This window comes from Pinus tabuliformis, chromosome 9 (assembly GCF_031772625.1).
Source record: "Pinus tabuliformis cultivar Carrire ecotype Pingquan chromosome 9, CPIR1, whole genome shotgun sequence".
Classification (NCBI taxonomy): domain Eukaryota; kingdom Viridiplantae; phylum Streptophyta; class Pinopsida; order Pinales; family Pinaceae; genus Pinus; species Pinus tabuliformis.
Genome location: NC_142307.1, coordinates 213,564,328 through 213,583,683, shown reverse-complemented (window position 1 = coordinate 213,583,683; position 19,356 = coordinate 213,564,328). Strand labels below are relative to the sequence as shown.

At 35.4% G+C, this 19,356-nt stretch overlaps 2 pseudogenes; both read left to right on the top strand.

Annotated features, from left to right (window-relative positions):
- Window positions 1-633: 633 nt before the first annotated feature.
- Window positions 634-4,452, top strand: LOC149147913 (ABC transporter C family member 10-like; annotated as a pseudogene).
- Window positions 4,453-6,204: 1,752 nt separating this feature from the next.
- Window positions 6,205-19,356, top strand: part of LOC149147912 (cytokinin riboside 5'-monophosphate phosphoribohydrolase LOG1-like) — a 47,674-nt pseudogene continuing 34,522 nt past the window's right edge.

The following is a 19,356-nucleotide window of genomic DNA, read 5'->3' as shown; positions in this document are numbered from 1 at the left end:
CAAATGAGTAAGGACCCCCATGTCAAGAGAAGCAATTTTTTGCAGTGTTGGTAGGAGTCGAGAATGATTTAACTGGTAAATTGAATCAGCTGATCCTATGCATCAACAATTGTCAACACTTTCACTCTCCTCCGTTGGATCAAGTGAAACACTTTCAACCGTTGATTTGAAGTGTCATAAACCGTTGATTTGAAGTGTCATCTCGCAAGCATGCACTGCACTTTCACTGCTTTTTCCAAATATTGATTAAATTCTGAATTCTAATGTACATTGAACCTGGCCCTGTTATGCAAAAACTTTGATCCCCGCAGGCCCTCAGTCTTACTACAAAGAGTTCTTCTGCATCACTTTCATGATCGCCTTTGCTGTCAACGACGACAACACGAGCAGATCTCCCTAGCCTAGGCGGCGCAATTTACAACGAAGGACATGATCGCCTAGGCGACGCAATTTGCAACGAAGGACAGGATCTTTGAGAAAAAATTTAATCTATTACGTACTGAGGAGGGAAACGATACTCCCCTGCTGCTGAAAGGATAGATTGTCTTCAAGTTTTATGCCAGCGGGCGCCGATATTGCCAGCGCCTGTTGGCGACCATGGAGCTTCAGAGCAGACATGATCTGATCTCGACGATGTATCATTCTATAGTGCCTTGTAAGGATGAGGTCAATATCAAGGTTTATATTAATGAGGATGGTATGGATGCTTTAGTATTTGCGCTCGCCAGGAAGAAGGCTGCCAAGAGTATGCACAAGGATACTAGGGATCTCCAATAGTATGCCAGCTTGCTTACGTCGCCTTCGAATCGGAAGTGGCTCAGCGAGGAGCTCGTTGGAATTGCCGAGTTTAACCTAATATTATCAACCATTTAAATTGGTGTATTTTTTTCTCATTGTACTCAGCCGTGCCGCTCCAATTCTAGCTCTGTGGCACCCTCGCATATATTTCTCAGACTGCATGGATTCAAACAGGAACGGTACGAGACAACATATTATTCAGACGCCACAAGGAGAAGCAGAAATATCAGGAGGTTATCTTAAAGTATTTGCTGTACAAATATCTCCTGAATTTTTCTTTTGGTGATCTGACTGAAATAGGAGAAAGAGCTATCAATCTCAGTGGTGGCCAGAAACAGCGGATACAGCTTGCCCATGCTTTATATCAAGATTCTGGTATTTATCTTTTGGATGATCTTTCAGTGTTGTTGATGCTCATACTGCTACTAGCTTATTTAAGGTTAATATGGTCATTTCCTTTTGATATAAAAGGTTTTGAAATTATTATGTAGCTAGTGCTAATTTTGTGCGTTGCAGCTTTCTATAGCAATGCTTTTTGTTTTTCTTAGCTTCCTAATAGACATATTTTGATGTGTAGGAATATATAATGGGAACACTGTCAAAAAAGACAGTAATTCTTGTAACACACCAGTTGATTTTCTCCCGGCATTTAATGCTATTATGGCTAGTAAACAGTTATCCTAGTCATGTGGAAGCTATTTGCTTGCTTGGAAACATCCTTTTGGCAAAGTTTTCTGATGGATGGCACATTAAAATATTTTCTGTAACTTTGACATATAATTTAATGCTAATAGTTTTGACCTCTTTTGTTAATTTCTACACTGAAGTTTCTCTCTTTTGCAGCTGATGTTGGACGGTGAGATTCATCAAGCCAGGCAATATCAGGAACTGTTATACTCAAGTGAGGCATTTAGGGACCTTGTGAATGCAAACGAGAACACTGTTGGTTCCAATGAATCAGCAGCGACAAAGCCATCCACAAAAGATGAACATGTCAAGGAAGAGAGAGATATTCAAAGCAGCAAGTCAGACAGAAAAACTGATTTCAAATATAGCTTCTAACGGGGATCAGCTAGTTAAAAGGGAAGAGAAGGAAGTTGGGGACACCGGTCTGAAGCCATACATTGACTATTTGAAACAGAATAAAGGTTTCTTATATTGTGTATGTGCTGGTCTTGGTCATCTTATATTCTTGATTGGGCAGATTTTAGGAAATACTTGGATGGCTGCTAAGTTGCAAAGTCCTCAAATCGGTGTATTAAGGTTAATAATAGTGTACTCAGCCATTCAGTTCACATCTATATTTTTCCTATTCCTTCGGTCACTTTTCATCGTTCTTTTGGGGCTTAATGCATCAACATCCTTCTTTTCTGAGCTTCTGACTTCTTTATTCCGAGCACCGATGGAATTCTTTAATGCAACTCCATTGGGAAGAGTTCTCAGCAGAGTAAACATAATTACGATAGGCTTCATTCTTTACGTAATTAAGTCTTTGACAAAAAGTGAAATTTAACATACACGAGGGTAGAAAGCTACTGACATTTATCTTGTCGACCTCCTTTTCCAGGTTTCTTCAGATTTCAACATTCTTGACGTAGACATTCCTTTCAGCTTTGTCATGTGCATGTCATCTACCATGATTGCTTACAACAGTCTTGGAGTTGTGGCTGTTGTGACATGGAAAGTTTTATTTGCAGCCATTCCATTGATTTATTTGGCCTTTCGACTCCAGGTAAATCGCTAATTCACACAAGTTTCTTGAGAAGACTCTTTACTTGACTGCCAATATTGTGAGAGAAATTATAACTGATTTTTTGTTTGTTCAATTTAATCAGAAATACTATTTTTCTTCTGCTAAAGAATTTATGAGACTGAATGGTACAACGAATCACCTATTGCAAATCATTTTGGCGAGTCCATAGCAGGAACAATGACCATTAGGGCTTTCAGGGTTGAGGATCAGTTCTTCAAGAAGAACTTAGACCTTATTGACAAAAAATCGAGCCCCTTTTTCTACGGTTTCTCAGCAAATGAATGGTTGATCCAGCGTCTAGAGATGTTAAATGCAACTGTTATTTGCTCCTCTGCTCTTGCTATGGTTCTACTCCCAAAGGGCAGCTTCAATCCTGGTATGAAGTTGAACAATGAAACTAAATGTCAACTGTGGGAGATTTCTGCTGTTACTGGACACTTTTATATATAAGTTAATCATGCCTAACAAATTGAAATGGTGCAGGTTTCGTTGGGATGGACCTATCTTATGGTCTATCATTGAACATATCGTTGGTTAAAAGTATTCAAAACCAATGTACACTTGCAAACTACATTGTTTCTGTAGAACGCATCAAAAAGTATATGCACATTCGTAGTGAGGCACCAGCCGTTATAGAAGATCACAGACCACCAGATAATTGGCCTTCGCATGGGAAGGTGGAGTTACATGACTTGAAGGTATCTGAGTTGTGTTTTCTAAAAAGATGATTGTTCAAATTATAAATTTGAATGGTTAATGATGTTTTCAATCAAATATATTTGATACGTGTGCGGATTAGATATAGATCCAACAGTCCCATTGTTTTACGGTGCATTACATGTGCATTTGAAAGAGGGCAAAAGATTGGGATTGTTGGCAGAATGGGAAGTGGGAAAACCGCTCTCATTAGTACTATTTTTCGATTAGTTGAACCTGCAGGGGGTAGAATCCATAGATGGTTTGGATATTACCTCTATTGGGCTTCATGATTTGCGGTCACGCCTTGGGATTATTCCTCAAGAGCTAACTCTTTTTCATGGAACTATTCGCTTCAACCTAGATCCATTATCTGAGCACTCAGAGTTAACAATTTGGGAAGTATGTAAATTCTATTCAACATAATCTCTAACTGAGTTTATCATATGTAGAATGAAAAAATAAATAATGCCATGAATTTATTTTCTGCTTTGATTAAGGTTCTGAATAAGTGTCAACTTGGAGACATTGTAAGAGGGAAGGTGGATGGCTTATATGCACCTGGTTATTTTTGTAGTAAATATATATTTTTGAATGCAATAAAATTCTTTGACATGGCCATGAATTTGGCTGTTAGATTTGGAAGTTTTTTGTGGCTCTAAAAGATCAATAAAATGCAGTGGGGAGTGATGGAGAGAATTGGAGTGTTGGGCAAAGACAATTGTTTTGTTTGGGACGTGCATTGCTAAGGAAAAGTCGAATCCTTGTTCTAGATGAAGCAGCAACATCAATAGACGATGCTACATATGTCATTCTCCAAACAATAATTAGAAAGGAATTTGCAGGTTGCACTGTAATTACTGTTGCACATAGGATACCTACTGTTATAGACAGTGACATGGTTGTTGCCATCAGTGATGGTAAGGCCCTATCATTCTATCTTATCTTTGTGTTGTATGCATGGATTGGTTTCATCTGAATTTGTTGTTCTCGAGGAAATGGACGGTACTGTACTGAAAGTAGATCTATTCACCTGTATCTAATTTGAACTATTATGATCTTGAATTCATGCAGGTGAGATGGTGGAGTGTGATCATCCATTGAAACTGATGGAGAGAGAAAGATCGTTATTCAGGAGGCTGGTGACAGAGTATTGGTCCCACACATCAAATGCTCTTCTTCATGCAACAACCAATAATGAATAACATTTCGATCTCTCCTCCTAGACCATAAGATTTTCGCTCGATGCTTTAATCCTTAGATGATGGGCTAATTGTACCATTAGTGACCTTACGTTGATGGTCGCTAAATTGATGTATTTTCTTGTCAGATAAGATCTCATTGTAACCTGCATTTTTTATGCACGAGCAAAAGTCTTCTTCTCTTTGTGATATTTTGATTTAGGGAATCTGGTTAGTTAGGAAGTTATGCCAGGGTGTCCTTAAGGGATAGATGTAGAAAATTTGTTAGGATTAGGTGGAAATAGCTTCTAGAAATAGGGACAGATGTAATTAGGGGAGACGGCCAAGATAATGGAAATTAGGGCAAATAAAGAGGTAGGAGGGCTTCTGAGTTTGTAGAAATTATGTGTATGTTTGTCTGTACTAATGCAATTGCTGGCTTGAATGTAGCTCGTATTATCAACGAACCCACAGCTGCAGCGATAGCTTATGGCTTGGACAAGAAGGGTGGAGAGAAAAATATTGTTGTTTCTGATCTTGGCGGTGGCACGTTTGATGTCATTGTTCTAACTATTGACAACAAATTTTTTGAGGGTTTGGCTACAAACGGTGATACCCATCTTTGAGGTAATCTGTCTGAACTCTCTCTAGCAGTTTTACCTTACGAATTTGAATTTGAATACGTGCACTGTGGTTATCATTGACTTTTTTGGTTGGCTTTCGAGCTTTGAACTTACCGGGATGTACACTAATATGCAGGTGAGGACTTTGACCAAAGGATAATGGAATCTTTCATCATATTGATCAAGAAAAAGCACGGAAAGGATATTAGTAAGGATAGCAGAAATAAAATAAGACATTCAATGTGTTCCTTGTAATATAGATATAACAAAACATCTAAAGAAAAGTAATTTCACGATGATCCAGTCCAAGAAAACAAGGTTTTACACAAACCAATTAACTCTTCTAGAAATATTCAACAATTCCAATTTAATAATTCTATCGGCCTCTCTTTGTACCTTTTGGGACAATTGCTAGTTATATGGTATTCTCTATATGCTTTGTATAATTTTGTTATGATTTAAATCATATATTCCTATGGATTTTCCCTTTCGTTGTGTATAAAGTTTGTGCCATATATTCTAAGTCGCGATGCTTCCAATAACTAACCATGTCCTGAACACCACTTTTAATGTAATGATTCGATTTGGCCACCAAGCCAATGCGCAGGGCTGCCATTGTTTCCATGATATAAATTAAAATTATCCATATTCTAAAGCTAGCTTGGAATTTAAAGATTCCATGTGAGCATGCCTTTCAAAAGAGTTTCTATTTCAAGTCTTTTTCTAACAGTAAGGCAAATGGCATGAAACATTCATATCCCAAATTTGGAGCTTTCTCACCTTCCTTTCAAAAAGCAACTAGTTTCTGTTTTTGGAAAAAAATCCAAGGAATGAATTGATCCATTCAATATTGCCAGTTATTCAGTGTTTCATGGTGGTTTCCGTTAGATTTTAGGTCAGTTTTATTCAAGATTCCCGTACCGTTTTTCAAAATAGAGGGTTCATGAGGGTTGGGATTTGCAACAATATAAAAGTGGTGAAACGCCCTTACATATAATGAGTCATGTCATGTCATGTCATGTCATGTTGGGTTACGGACCTTGGGATTGACACAGGCGCGTTGGAGCACAAAGGGAAAAGAGGACATCTTCCCCTGCAAAAGAGAGCTTTAGATATTTTGGGTTTTAGGGTATCGATAGACTGAAACTAATCAATGGAGATAGAGTTGAAATCTGAAGGGAGCAAATCCAGCTCCATGTCCAGATTCAAGACCGTGTGCGTATACTGTGGCAGCAGTCCAGGGAAGAGAAATAGTTATCAGGATGTTGCAACTGAACTGGGAAAGGAGCTAGTAGTATATCATTTTATTACTCCTGTTTTCAATTGTTTGGCCATGTAATATATATGCGAGTAAGATTCCTGTGTGCATTCAAAGTTTGCTCCTCCATTTGGTTTTTGGTTAGGCATCATTGTTTAAACAAGCAATTCTCACTACGATTCCTTGTGTTCCTTGGAAGTTTACTCCTCCATTTGGTGTTTAGGTTAGGCATGAAGAATCTATATAGTCAATTTGTCATTCTGTTTATAGTTCCATTGTATCCCAGGTTGATATTGGGAAAACTTCACAGAAACTCGGTGTCTTGCCTCCAGGATTTTATGGTTTGAAATCTCTGCCATTTTGTATTTCTGTCAGCTGATTAGGTTAAATAAAATTAGAGTTATGTATATATAGAAAAGTCCAAGTTTTTCAATGTAGTATGGGGTTACCGTATTCATGTTGCATAATATTCTTCTACCTAAATCTTTGCTTACCACTGTAACATATATCTTTCAGAAATAATTTGAACATGGTACATCTCAAAATTGCTTGTAGAGTCAGCTTATATGTCACAGGGTTTGGTGAACATCACGTTTCAGGTTCGAAATTCGACAAACTTGAAAAAAAAAAATTAAGTTCGTTCAGGTTCGAACCTAAAAGTCGAACCTCAAGTCAAACCTGAACCTCATCGAACTCAATCGAACCTAAACGAACCTAATCGCGAACTTAAAACTTTTACCATTTGAACTGCTCTATCGTTGTGTTCGGCAGCAAATGCACTCTTCGAAGTTTCATAAACACTTCTGAACTGCTACTTCTGCAACAACTAGGTTGACAACTAGTCCCTTCATTATCTGGTTGTTACTCGCTTTATTTCTATTCTGCAAGAAATGAAATGATAAAAAATGAAGGGTGAATTGGTGTTTTGGACATAGGTGAAAAATTTACAAAAAAAGTGTTTCAAAACCCAAAATAATATATCAGCCGCAAGGCTACACTATAGTAGAAACTAGAAACACAACTGAATGTCATATATATTAAGTAACAAACACTGAATCGAATTTAACCTAACTTAGTTAGTATAAAGAATGCTCATCTGAGAAGAGTTGTTAATTTGAAAGCCAGATTTCCATGCTTATCATTTCTTTTTTCTGTTTATTGACTGTTTGTAGTCATTGCTGAAACTAGGCACACATAAATGTCATATAAATAAGTAAAAAACATTGGATCAATTTTAACTTATTTTAATTTAGTATAAAGGATAAGCGTATGAGAAGAGGCGTTAATTTGAAATCCATAGGATTTCCATGTTTCTCATTTCCTTGTTATGCTTATTGGCTGTTGGAAATCATTGCTGAAAGCAATGTCTTTAAATTTCCTATTTCCACATAACAGTAAAAAAACAATAATACGTTTTAAAGTTTATATAAAACTATTGATAATCAAGTGCATGCATGTAAAACTTGCTTAAATGTCTTCAATCCATCCACCATTGTACTCAAAACTAGTGTTTTGTTCTCTTTAGAGAGTGACATCCCAAAAATTTCCATGAGATAAAGAAATTGCATTCCTTCTTCCCAAAATAGTTGGGAACTCCAACCACTTTTCCATGAGGTCTCTTTCCAGAACTGAATTGATACTTCTTTCAGAGAACTCAACATATAGCTCCAATATAATTCTGGTCTATGTAATGTTTTTTTAGTCAATTATTTATGTGCTTGTTAGAAGTGGAAGATAATGTCCTTCGTAAATATATCTTACTATTAATTTTGGCAGAATGAGCCTCATATGGGCATCTTCAATTATTATGACAACCTTATTCATGTATTGCTACTAATAAGAATTTGTATTCATGTGTTTATGGATCTATTTTGAATTTTGAATTTTTATTTTTTTTTCCGAAGAAATAGAGCGCATAATTTCCATTAATTTCAGAAAATTACATGTTGTAGATGCTGAAAACGCATATGCAGTATTGTGGGTAAACCACTTACAATAACCAATACTTCTGGGAAGTATGCAGATATAGCCCTCAGCAGGGCCTCCAGAAGATAAAGCCCACAGACAGGGCAGCCAGATACAGGGAGGAGTATACGCCTACCCTTTACAAGAAAATAAAACAGTAAATAAACTATAGCTCCAGAGGAGTACAGAAATATTTCAAAATGGCTGCCAAAATAACAGGGGGGAGAGGCACGAAATGGTAGAGGTAGACACCTCCCCCATCCCCTCAACTCTCCACCAATAACCTCAGAAGCCAGAGGAAGAAATCCTCCCATATGTCCAACCAGAAAAAGAAACAACCCGCAACAGCCATAGAAAGCGGCACGAATCGGTGCAGAGAAAGACTCCACACCTCAGATCCCTCAACACTCTCCATGGCTACAAAGGTTACAAGCAAAGGACCAAAAAAGAACCCAGCCTCAGCAAGGGAGCCCAAAACAGGTCCCGACAAGAGTTGAGGCGGGTCGGATTCGAGGGCAGAGGCGGCTAGGGCAGCCACCTCGCCCCCATGAAGAACGTCAGGAAGCCGAAACCCCGCGAACCCGCACAGCGGCGCAGTACAAAGAACAAAGGCCCAAAACCCTTGCTTAAACCGCCAAGACGAAGGGTCGGTGAACAGAGAAAAGCCGAGGAAGCCGAGGAAACGCCGCCGCCGCTAAGCACGAAACAAAACCCCGGACCACGGCCGTGCAGAAGGCAGCCTACCCGGATACACCAGTTGAGGTCGAAAGAATCGAGTCTCGCTGAGGAAGGATGAAGAAGGGCGCTGCGCGAGGGTCGCAGAACCACCAGATGCAGCAAGCCCCGGAGCAGGAAGAAACTGGCAGCACAAAGCACCAGACGAAGGCAGCCAGATGGGCAAGCAGTACCCCCACCAGCGGAAGCCCAGCCGCCGCAGGCACAGGCTGCAACCAGAGCCGAGATACCCTAGGTTTCCGCCGCGCCAAGAGCTCGCTTCGCCTCTCTCAGTTTTCACTGATTATGGGTTGCCAATTAGTTGTCCTTTTTGAATTTTCTATTATTTTGTCATATATATATATATATATATATATATATATATATATATATATATATATATCTCTATATATATATATATATATATATATATATTGAAAAATATGTATAATCGAACCTAATGCCGAACCTCATTCGAACCTGATTGGAAAATTTAAATTCAAATCAAACTTAATCATTATCGAACTTGAATTCGAACTCGAACCGTGTGAAATTAAGAATTACATTATAATAAAAACTAACTTTTTGAAATGTAATTATATTGAAATGATACATTTATGTAAGTGAGTATTTTTTAATACTTATTACAAATCCTGTGTATTCAATAAACATTACAAGCTTCTTTCATTCTTCACTTCATACCACACAAAGGTCATGAATAAGACATTATCATGGACATTCTTTCATTCTTCACTTCATACCACACATAGGTCATGACGGTTCCTGGTCAAGTGAAAAGATCTTCATTTCATGCGACAAATAGGTCATGGATAAGCAGACTGTTTCTGGTTTCCTCAATATATCTTCATTTCTTACTACAAATAGGTCACAAATAGGTCATGGATAGTATGGTAATCATGCATCAAAGGAATTTCTATTATCATTCTTACTAGTACTTTGAATATTTTCACCCTATATAGTCAATAGCAATTTCTATGATCATTCTTACTCGTACTTTGAATATTTTCATCAATATAGTCAATAAAGCATTTTTAATATTTTCACCCTATATAGTCAATAGCAATTTCTATGATCATTCTTACGAGTACTTTGAATATTTTCACCTAATATAGTCAATAAAGCATTATGATCTTTAGTTTTTAGAGTCAATAGCATTATGATGTTTTGTTTTTCCATGTAAGCATTAAGTGACAGATTTTTTTTATTTTTTTTTTACAGAATTGGTATTGTTCTGAGGATATTAGCACTTTTATTACTATAATAGTTAGTTGCTTTTAAGGTGATTATGTTGGTTTATCAGATTAGTTATTAATTTAATTTAATTTAATTTTTCTGTAAATATTCATATGAAATTGAACTTAGATTCTCACAATTTATATAATTTTTTATAATAAGGAAATCGTGTTAGTTTTTAAATTTTATTTAAAAGTTATAGTGATTTTTTTATAATAATTGATTAATTTATAAATTAATGATTTTTTTTGGTTAACTTGACTTATAGCGATTTGAACCTTTAATCTTATAGTTTTTATCACATTTCATAACAGAGAGATAGTCAATTAAAGCATTGATTAATAAATATTAATTTTAACTTTTAATTTATAATATATAAAAAAATATTTTTTTTTAAAAGAGTAGATTTATAGATGAGTAGAAATTGATGTTACCTCTAAATTTATTATAAGTGAAGAAAAGTATCAATTCTCTAAACTTGTAAATCCTTTTGCAAATTTTTTTGATTTCAAATAATTTATATATTAAAAAATTTATTATTTTAGATATATAATAAATTTAAAGTTAAAATGAATTTAAAACTATAAAAGAACATATTATATGTATAATTTTTAGTTATAATTATTTTATTTTTCTGTTTTAAATATGTTAATATAAAATTATTACTAAAATATTTTATCTATAATTAGTTTGTTATATATATATATATATATATATATATATATATATATATATATAATTAAATATTAAAAGAATTACACATCTCTTCATTATAAATTGTGGAAAACATTTTTTAATACAAAATATTTATTCCAATTACTCATTCATCTTTCTTCTTAACTTTTATAAAACATACAATTTTATAAATCCTAAACTTTAATACAACACCTATAACCTCTAATCTTTTTATATTTTTTTGTCCAATATAAAAACTTAAATAATAATAAAAAATAAAGCATCCATCTTCTATGAATTTTGTTGCAATACGTGTAAAACTTTCTTCCCTTGCCTCTTCTCTTCCATTAAGTGCTTCTATGTACCATTAAGTGGTTCTATGTATTATAAGGTTTCCATGTGGGTGGGTTAGAGCTATTTACTACCCGAGTCTAATTAGTGAAGAGTGCAGCTGCTTATCTGGATCCGAGAAGTCTTACTGAGGTAATCCATAGTATTATTCTTCTTAACATCATCTATCTCTTCCCCTTAGTCCTCTATTTTCACTTAAAAGTGGTAAGAGTTTAGAGTTGTATATTTCTGGTTATTCAGACTTATTTTCCTTTGAAAGAAATTTTTAAGTACATAATTCCTCTTGCTATTGAAAAGGGGTAAAGTGGTAAGAGTTTAGAGTTGTATATTTCTGGTTATTCAGACTTATTTTCCTTTGAAAGAAATTTTTAAGTACATAATTCCTCTTGCTACTGAAAAGCCTGAATGTTTTCTTCATTTACACTATTTTGTTTCGGTCTGGTTCCTCCCTTGCTTCTATATTATTTTTTTGCCAAATTAATGACTGACCTCTTGGCCATCGATTTTGAAATTATTTCAGGTTTCCAGGAACATAGATCTTGTTTATGGTGGAGGAAGCTTAGGATTGATGGGTTTGGTATCACAAGCAGTCTATAATGGCGATGGCCACGTATTAGGGTAAGTTATATTCATAAATTCCGAACTCCCCGAGTTTGTTTACAACATTGCTGCAAGGCTTTTATGGTGGAATTTTGAATAATTGTTCTTACGAAAAGCATACCAAAATACTATTTAGAATCTTGACGATGTTCTGAAAATGTATTCTCAATGGCAGGGTTATTCCCCATATCCTCATGTCTCCACAGGTGGTTGTCACATTTCATTTTCATTTTTAAGATTAGAAAGGTTTCTTGAGTTTTATGGTTCCGTGACTTGAAAAGCTTTGGATCAGTCTCTTCCAAATCCATTACATCAAATTATTTGTGTTGAGGTTTTGAACTAGCAAGTGTGAACCATAAAATGTTTCAATCATCTTGAAAATAAACAACTTTAATAATAATAATAATAATAAAGTTGACAATATTAATAATAATAGTAATAAGATCAATTTCATTGTTAATAATGAGGATAATAACACTATTAATAATACTAATATTGATAATAATAATATTAATATGATAAATAATAATGAAAGAGTAAATAAATATTGCTCTAGGAATAGGAGGATAATGAACTATGATAATAAGCTAACAAGGCTTAACTTACATAGAGACGTTAACTCTAAATCAAGGAAGAGTCATTTAAGTGATGTTAACCCTCCCTCTTCCTCTCATATTAATAATAAAGTTATTAATTTATCTAGTTTTTCTTTTCCCGCTTCTGTTTTTAACGTTTTAAGCAAAGGTCTAAACTTTGCCTTGGCCCCTAAAAAGATCCCTGTTGATGACATTATTTGTGACATAGAATATGGAATTCGGGGCTTACCTGATAGTATTAAGAATACTATTAGGCAGGATTGCGCTGTTATTCTTAGGAAGGCTAAGCCTCCTAGGAGCAACCTTAATAGAGATGAATTTGAAGCCCTAAAATCCTTAAATCAGAACAAAGATATTGTTGTTCTGAAGGCTGAAAAGGGGGGGGCTTCTGTCATTCTTAACAAGGAAGACTACCGCAATAAAATGTTAGATCATCTTCACAATAGTGGTAGTTATAAGAAGCTTCCCAAAAACCCATTAAAGAGGATATCCAAGATTGTAGCCCTTGCTATTAAATCCTTTGACTCAATGAGTTCCCTGCACCATAAACTCATTGAGAGCAATCCTCTCACGCCTAGAATCTATGGGCTCCCTAAAATCCATAAGGAAGGAGCTCCCCTTAGGCATATCGTCAACACCATTGGAGGTCCTACCTATCTTCTTGCTAAGTTTCTAGCCTTGAAGCTTAAGCCCTTAGTTGGTCGTACAGCATCCTTCGTGAAAGACTCGGCCTCCTTTATTGAAGAGCTCAAGGACATCAAAGTGGACCCTGGAGACATTCTGGTCATTTTTTATGTTGTTTCCCTCTACACTTGCATCCCTATAAATGAGGCAATGGATGTGATCAATCGTCTTACTGATCCTGATATCGCTCGGTTAGTTGAGATCTGCCTCACCTCAACCTTTTTCAGTTTTGAAGGAGAGTTCTTTGAGCAAACTTGTGGGGTTGCCATGGGCTCACCCTTATCCCCTGTGGTTGCTAATCTGTTTATGGAGGCTTTTGAATCTGAGGCTCTGAACTCAGCCCGTCTCCTTCCAAAACTTTGGAAAAGGTACGTAGATGACACTAATGTCATCTGGTCTCATGGCCAAGAGGAGTTAAATCTCTTCTTTGATCATCTCAATAATCAATCCTGAGCTATTAAGTTCACTATGGAACAAGAGGTTAATGGTTGCCTCCCGTTCCCTAATATTCTTATCTCTAAGAATGAGGATGGTTCCCTCTCCCACTGAGTGTTTCACAAGAAAACTCATACGGAGCAGTATCTTCATGCTAGTTCCCACCATTTCCCGACCCAGAAGTTGGGGGTTCTCAACACCCTTGCAACTCGTGCCTTAAGGATCTCTGATGATAAGAGCTTCGAGGAGGAGAAAGCCCACCTCCTTAATGTCTTTGTTGAAAACGATTATATTAGACACTTGGGACAAAAGGCTTTCCTCAAAGCAGCTAAGAATTCGTTAACCAAAAGAGGGCCTAAAGAGCGGATTCCTAGTGTCCATCTTCCATATGTTCAGGGGACCACGGATAAGATTGCGAGGATTCTTAAGAAGCATAATGTACCCGCATCTTTTAGACCTCTCAACACCATTCGTAAATCCCTCAGATCTGTAAAGGATCCCATCGACCCTAAGGACATGAAAGGGGTTTATATTATTCCTTGTTCGTGTGGGACCCCCTATATTGGTGAGAGTGGTCGCTCCATTAATCAAAGGATTAGTAAGCACGCAGCTGACCTCAAGCATATGAGAACTAAGTCTTCCGCTTTAGTAGAGCATGTGGAGAAAACCAATCATCATGTCTGCATCGAGGAGGCTAGTGTGATTGCTAGAGTGTCGCAATTCCATCACCCGAAATTTAAGGAAGCCCTGGAGATTGAAAAAAGACCGAACAATCTCAATAGAGAGGATGGTTGGAAGATCAGTAGTTGTTGGATCCCAGCCCTCTCCTCCTAGTCGTTTTCTTTCTTTTCCTCCCTTATTTCATCGATTAATTAATTTTTAATACGGTAATTTATTTTTATTTATTTATTTATTTTTATTTTTTTGAAAACTCTTTAACTATTAATTTAAACTTAATTTATCTAAGAAAATTAATTTTAAATCTATTTTAATTATTAATTTAAACTATTATTTAATTTTAATATGTTAAAATTATTATTATTATTATTATTAATCAATTCAAACTTAATTTACATAAGGTTAATTTTAAAATACTATTTTTACCATTAAATAGACCTTGAATTAATTTTTATATTTCCAAGCCCTGGGGTTCTCTAATTTTTTACTAACTAATATTTTTATCTAACAATTTAAAATTAATTTTATTCTTATTAGTATATATTTGAAATTAATTAATATATTTGAAATTATTTATTTATTTATGTTATTATTATTAGTATTACTTATTCTATTATGTATTTCAAACAATTTTAAATTAATTTAAATTTATTAATATATTAATATATTTGAAATTAATGTATTTTATGAGTTACCTATTATATTTTATTAATTTATTCTATATTAATAACCGAATTTAAAAAAAAATAAAAAATAAAAAATAAATTGTTATTAAATAAATAAATACACCTTATCAAAGTAGCCCTTATCATGGTCAAACTAGCCGTTATAATTAACTAATATTTTTATTTAACAGTTCAAATTTAATTTTATTCTTATTCTTATTAATTAATATATTTGAAATTATTTATTTATTTATTTTTAATAATTTACTTATTATAATATTTTATTTTGACTTATTCTAGTACACATTTCTAATAAATTTAAATTAATGTAAGTTTATTAATATATTTAAAATTAATTTTTTAATAACTAAAATTTCTGTTATATAAATAAAATAAATAAATAATATAAATTAATACCCCGTATCATGGTCAAGCTAGGGGTTATCAGGCCAAATCTAGCTGTTGTCTTTTTAGTTGTTACCTTATCAAGAAATTGGAGTCATTGGATATTCTGCCCGGTCTATTTAAAGTGCATAGGCCAGATCTGCTGATTCAACTTGTAATGACAATAATCAATGGAGATAGAGTTGAAATCTGAAGGGAGCACATCCAGCTCCATGTCCATGTCCAGATTCAAGACCGTGTGCGTATACTGTGGCAGCAGTCCAGGGAAGAGAAATAGCTATCAGGACGCTGCAACTGAACTGGGAAAGGTGCTGGTAGTATATCATTTTATTACTCCTGTTTTCAATTGTTTGGCGATGTAATATATATGCCAGTAAGATTCCCGTGTGCATTCAAAGTTTACTCCAACGGGTAAACTTTGATCCAATTATGTTCTCGCTCTCTCGGCACTAGTGCTATTTTGAACTAATGTATATTTTTTGGCATTTAGTTGCCAGGTTTTGGGGAAGGTGTTATCACCCCCTGTATTGTATAAAACATGGATCGTTCCTGTGCAAAGGGCTAGCCGTACCAGGATATGTATTGTAACCGTTTTTCTTCAGACTAATAAAATATAAATGCTTTGTTGTTCTATCTTCAGTTCTGAGTAAACGCAACTCTGATCAGAGAGTTGGGCCCGCTTTTCTAATCAGGTTTTGTGTGTTTCCTTTTTGTGTGTGTTTTTTACTTGTTGTATCTATTTCCTTATTGTTGTTGCAAATTACATAGATTGTTGTGATTGCATTTTTAAGTTCTATAGTTCATTTCCATTACTGTTACAACGATGCTTTGATTTCTTAATCATGAACCCTTGGTTGATGTAGAGTGTAACCTTGCTCTTTCATATACCTTGCATGTTACCTTGAAAAGAGTATGCACCTGGATTGATGAATTAATGTAGGAAAAGGGTAGACAAATTGTTCATACCTGGACACCAACATGTCACCAGACCAATTGGTCTATGGGATGGATGCAGTTTTTCCATCCTGCTTAGGAGTTCCAGTCATGAAGATCATTCAAGAAGTGCAAGTTGAACCCAATGATGTATATAGAATGATTAATCAAACTATCGAGTTGTAGCAGTCCAAGGAGGAAGTATACAATAGGACCCAAGTTATTCAAGAAAATGTTAAAAAGATCTTTGACAGAAGAACAAAAGCTGATGAATTTAACATTGGGGACCAAGTTTTAAGATGGGATTCAAGGAGAGAATACAAAGGAAAACATCGAAAGTTTGATAATCTTTGGAATGGGACATATATTGTTCATGCTTTCAGGGGAAATAATGCATTCTATCTTAAAGACCTAGATGGGGTAGAGATACCTGGAGGTCCTGTCAATGGAAGGATGTTGAAGCACTACTTTTCTTAGCCTACAGATTTTCATTTCATCATTGCAAATATCATAATATTTATGGTTTTTATTGGGTAACTTATTAATAAAGGTTGAAGGCTGTAGTGAAGGCCCTAAGCTTGGATTGATGAGTTGCCAATAGTATCTTAAACAAAAAAGAAATTAGATGAAGACATTACATACATGGAGTACTCAAGGCTATTGATCATATGTTCTTGACACTTCACTTGGAGAAGTGACATCCCCAGATAGAGCCACTATTAGGGTCCTATAAATTATAGGATCTCAAGGTGAATGAGTATTTTGTATTTGTAATTTTATATTGTACATAAATTTCAATATTCAAATGATTTCCCAAAAAAAAAATATGAAAAAAAGAAAATGAAAAGAGGGTATGTCAAAAAATAAATAAGAAAAAAAGGAAATAAGAACCCCACAAAAGAAAAAATAGAAAATAATATTGAAAGTGTTGCAAGTCTAAATGCCACTACTAATAAGTTAGTTCTTTTAATTCATTTTGCAATAAGGTTGTGTGAAAATTGTTTTTGAATGCCACAATGACTAAAATTATGTTCAAGTCATACAGTTTAATCATGACTGAACACATTTAAATTTATGTCAAATAGGTTAGTGAATAAAGGTTTACCAAACAGTTTAATCTTGGTAAATTAGTAGCCAGGTAGAAATAAAATTGATTCAATAGTTTAATCTAAATCAATGGCAAGATAGGTGATAGGATAAGGTACACTTTCATAGAAGAAAAATGATTTGGGTCTGGTAGTTTAAATGCACCCTGCAAAGAAAGAAGAGAAAATGTTAGCTTAGAAAAAGAATTGAAATGAAAAAGGGTAGGTAGAAGCATTATGGTGATTAGAAGAAGAAAATGAAGATTTTATCCTAAATCAAATGTAAAATATTATTTTCATGTGCAGAAGAAAACCAAAGGATTTAGAGTTTGTCTCTAAAGTTTGAGGTATCATATAATTTTTGGTATATTATCCCCTATCCCTAACCTTTCAATACCCCAAAATCACCCCTCCACTCATATTTTTCGTCCACTCTGCTACCCCACCATACACTTAAATCATTTGCCTGCTATGCACTAAATACTTTAATCTACCCCACCAAGTACCCTGTCACATCACATTAACATCCTGTCACTTCTCCCCTCGTCTGCACCCACCTCTTAAAATCCAACGGCCTATAGTACATTTAGGCCCCCCCTCACCATCCGAACTTTACCATCAGGGAGGGGAGTCCGAAATGGGCGGTATTCAAACCCATGCCCACTGAAACGTGTCACCACCATATGATTTCACACACCCCCCCGGGGTCGAAACCATTAACGGCCTCCCCCCCCCCTGAAAAAGTGGTTTCTCCGCTAAGCAAAACTATTTCCCTATCTTTTGCGCTCACGCCAGTCATCCTTCACCATGTCATCCGTCTGTTGCTCTACCAATCACATTCGCTCCATCCAAAATTAATCCATTAAGAAATTAAATTGCTTAACCGTTAATCCAACGGACCCATGCCACCATCAACAGGAAAGGCAGAAAACTATATAATCCCTACTTTCACCAGTTACTAATATTATAAACTATTATTGCTCTATTACAGGTGTGGCAGTCCAAACTTCAACAAGTTCACTCAGCCGAGGATATTGCCGGCTAATCGAATTTCAGTCCAGTACCTTTGTTTTCTTGTCTACAAATCCCAAATGCCCTCTGCACACTGTAAGCCTGTACCATCCAAATTTCACCAGTATTTTCAATTTATCCAATCATGCCTCTGAAAGATAGGGGATCAGAGGAATCTGTGAGTCCTCTGATCCACCCTCCCATCAAATTTCATCATATTCCTTTAGTAGACAGAGACTATAAAATCCATGAAACCCTCTGTGAATTTGATCTTTTTGAGGTGTATTACTAGCTTGAGGACAATTTTATAGATAAATCTGATGTTATTCAACTGTGGGAATCGAATTTTCCCCATTGTATCTTTCCCCGTACCCACAACACCCCTAAATTCATCAGGAAGTGTCATGCTTGCTATCTACCTAGCCAAAGAGCTATTATTGACCCTACTAGAGAAATTCTATTTACCATCACTCCCCAAGCTATAGACCAAATGATACAAGCTCCTACAGTAGAGAATGCCACCCCTTTTCCCATGAAGCACTTGTTGAATTATATCAAAAACTAGACTTTTCTAAAAGAGCCAAAACCCTTGAGTGTTTCTTGACTGAAGATGCCCTATTACCCAAGAAAAATCCTCCCTATCCATCCTCTATTTTCCGTGAGAGAGCCAAGCAAATCATCACAGTCATCTCCTATCTCCTTGGCTATTACTCAGATTAGTGGGTAGATGAGGAAATCATAGGATTTCTTTCCATTTTCTCTGCAGATTCCAAGCCTTACATCTTTTTCAACTTTAGCCAACTTCTTGCAGAGTCTATCCATGAATAGTTTATCAAATTCCAGACTCATGAAGTATTTAAATATGCTTATGTGTTAGTGTATATGTTTTTATATTTTTAGGGAGACAACCTCAAGCTTGCTCTGCAAAAGTTGGATGAAGAAGGGAATCAACAATCAGTCATCTTCTGGACTACACTGGTGATGAAGGAACAAAAT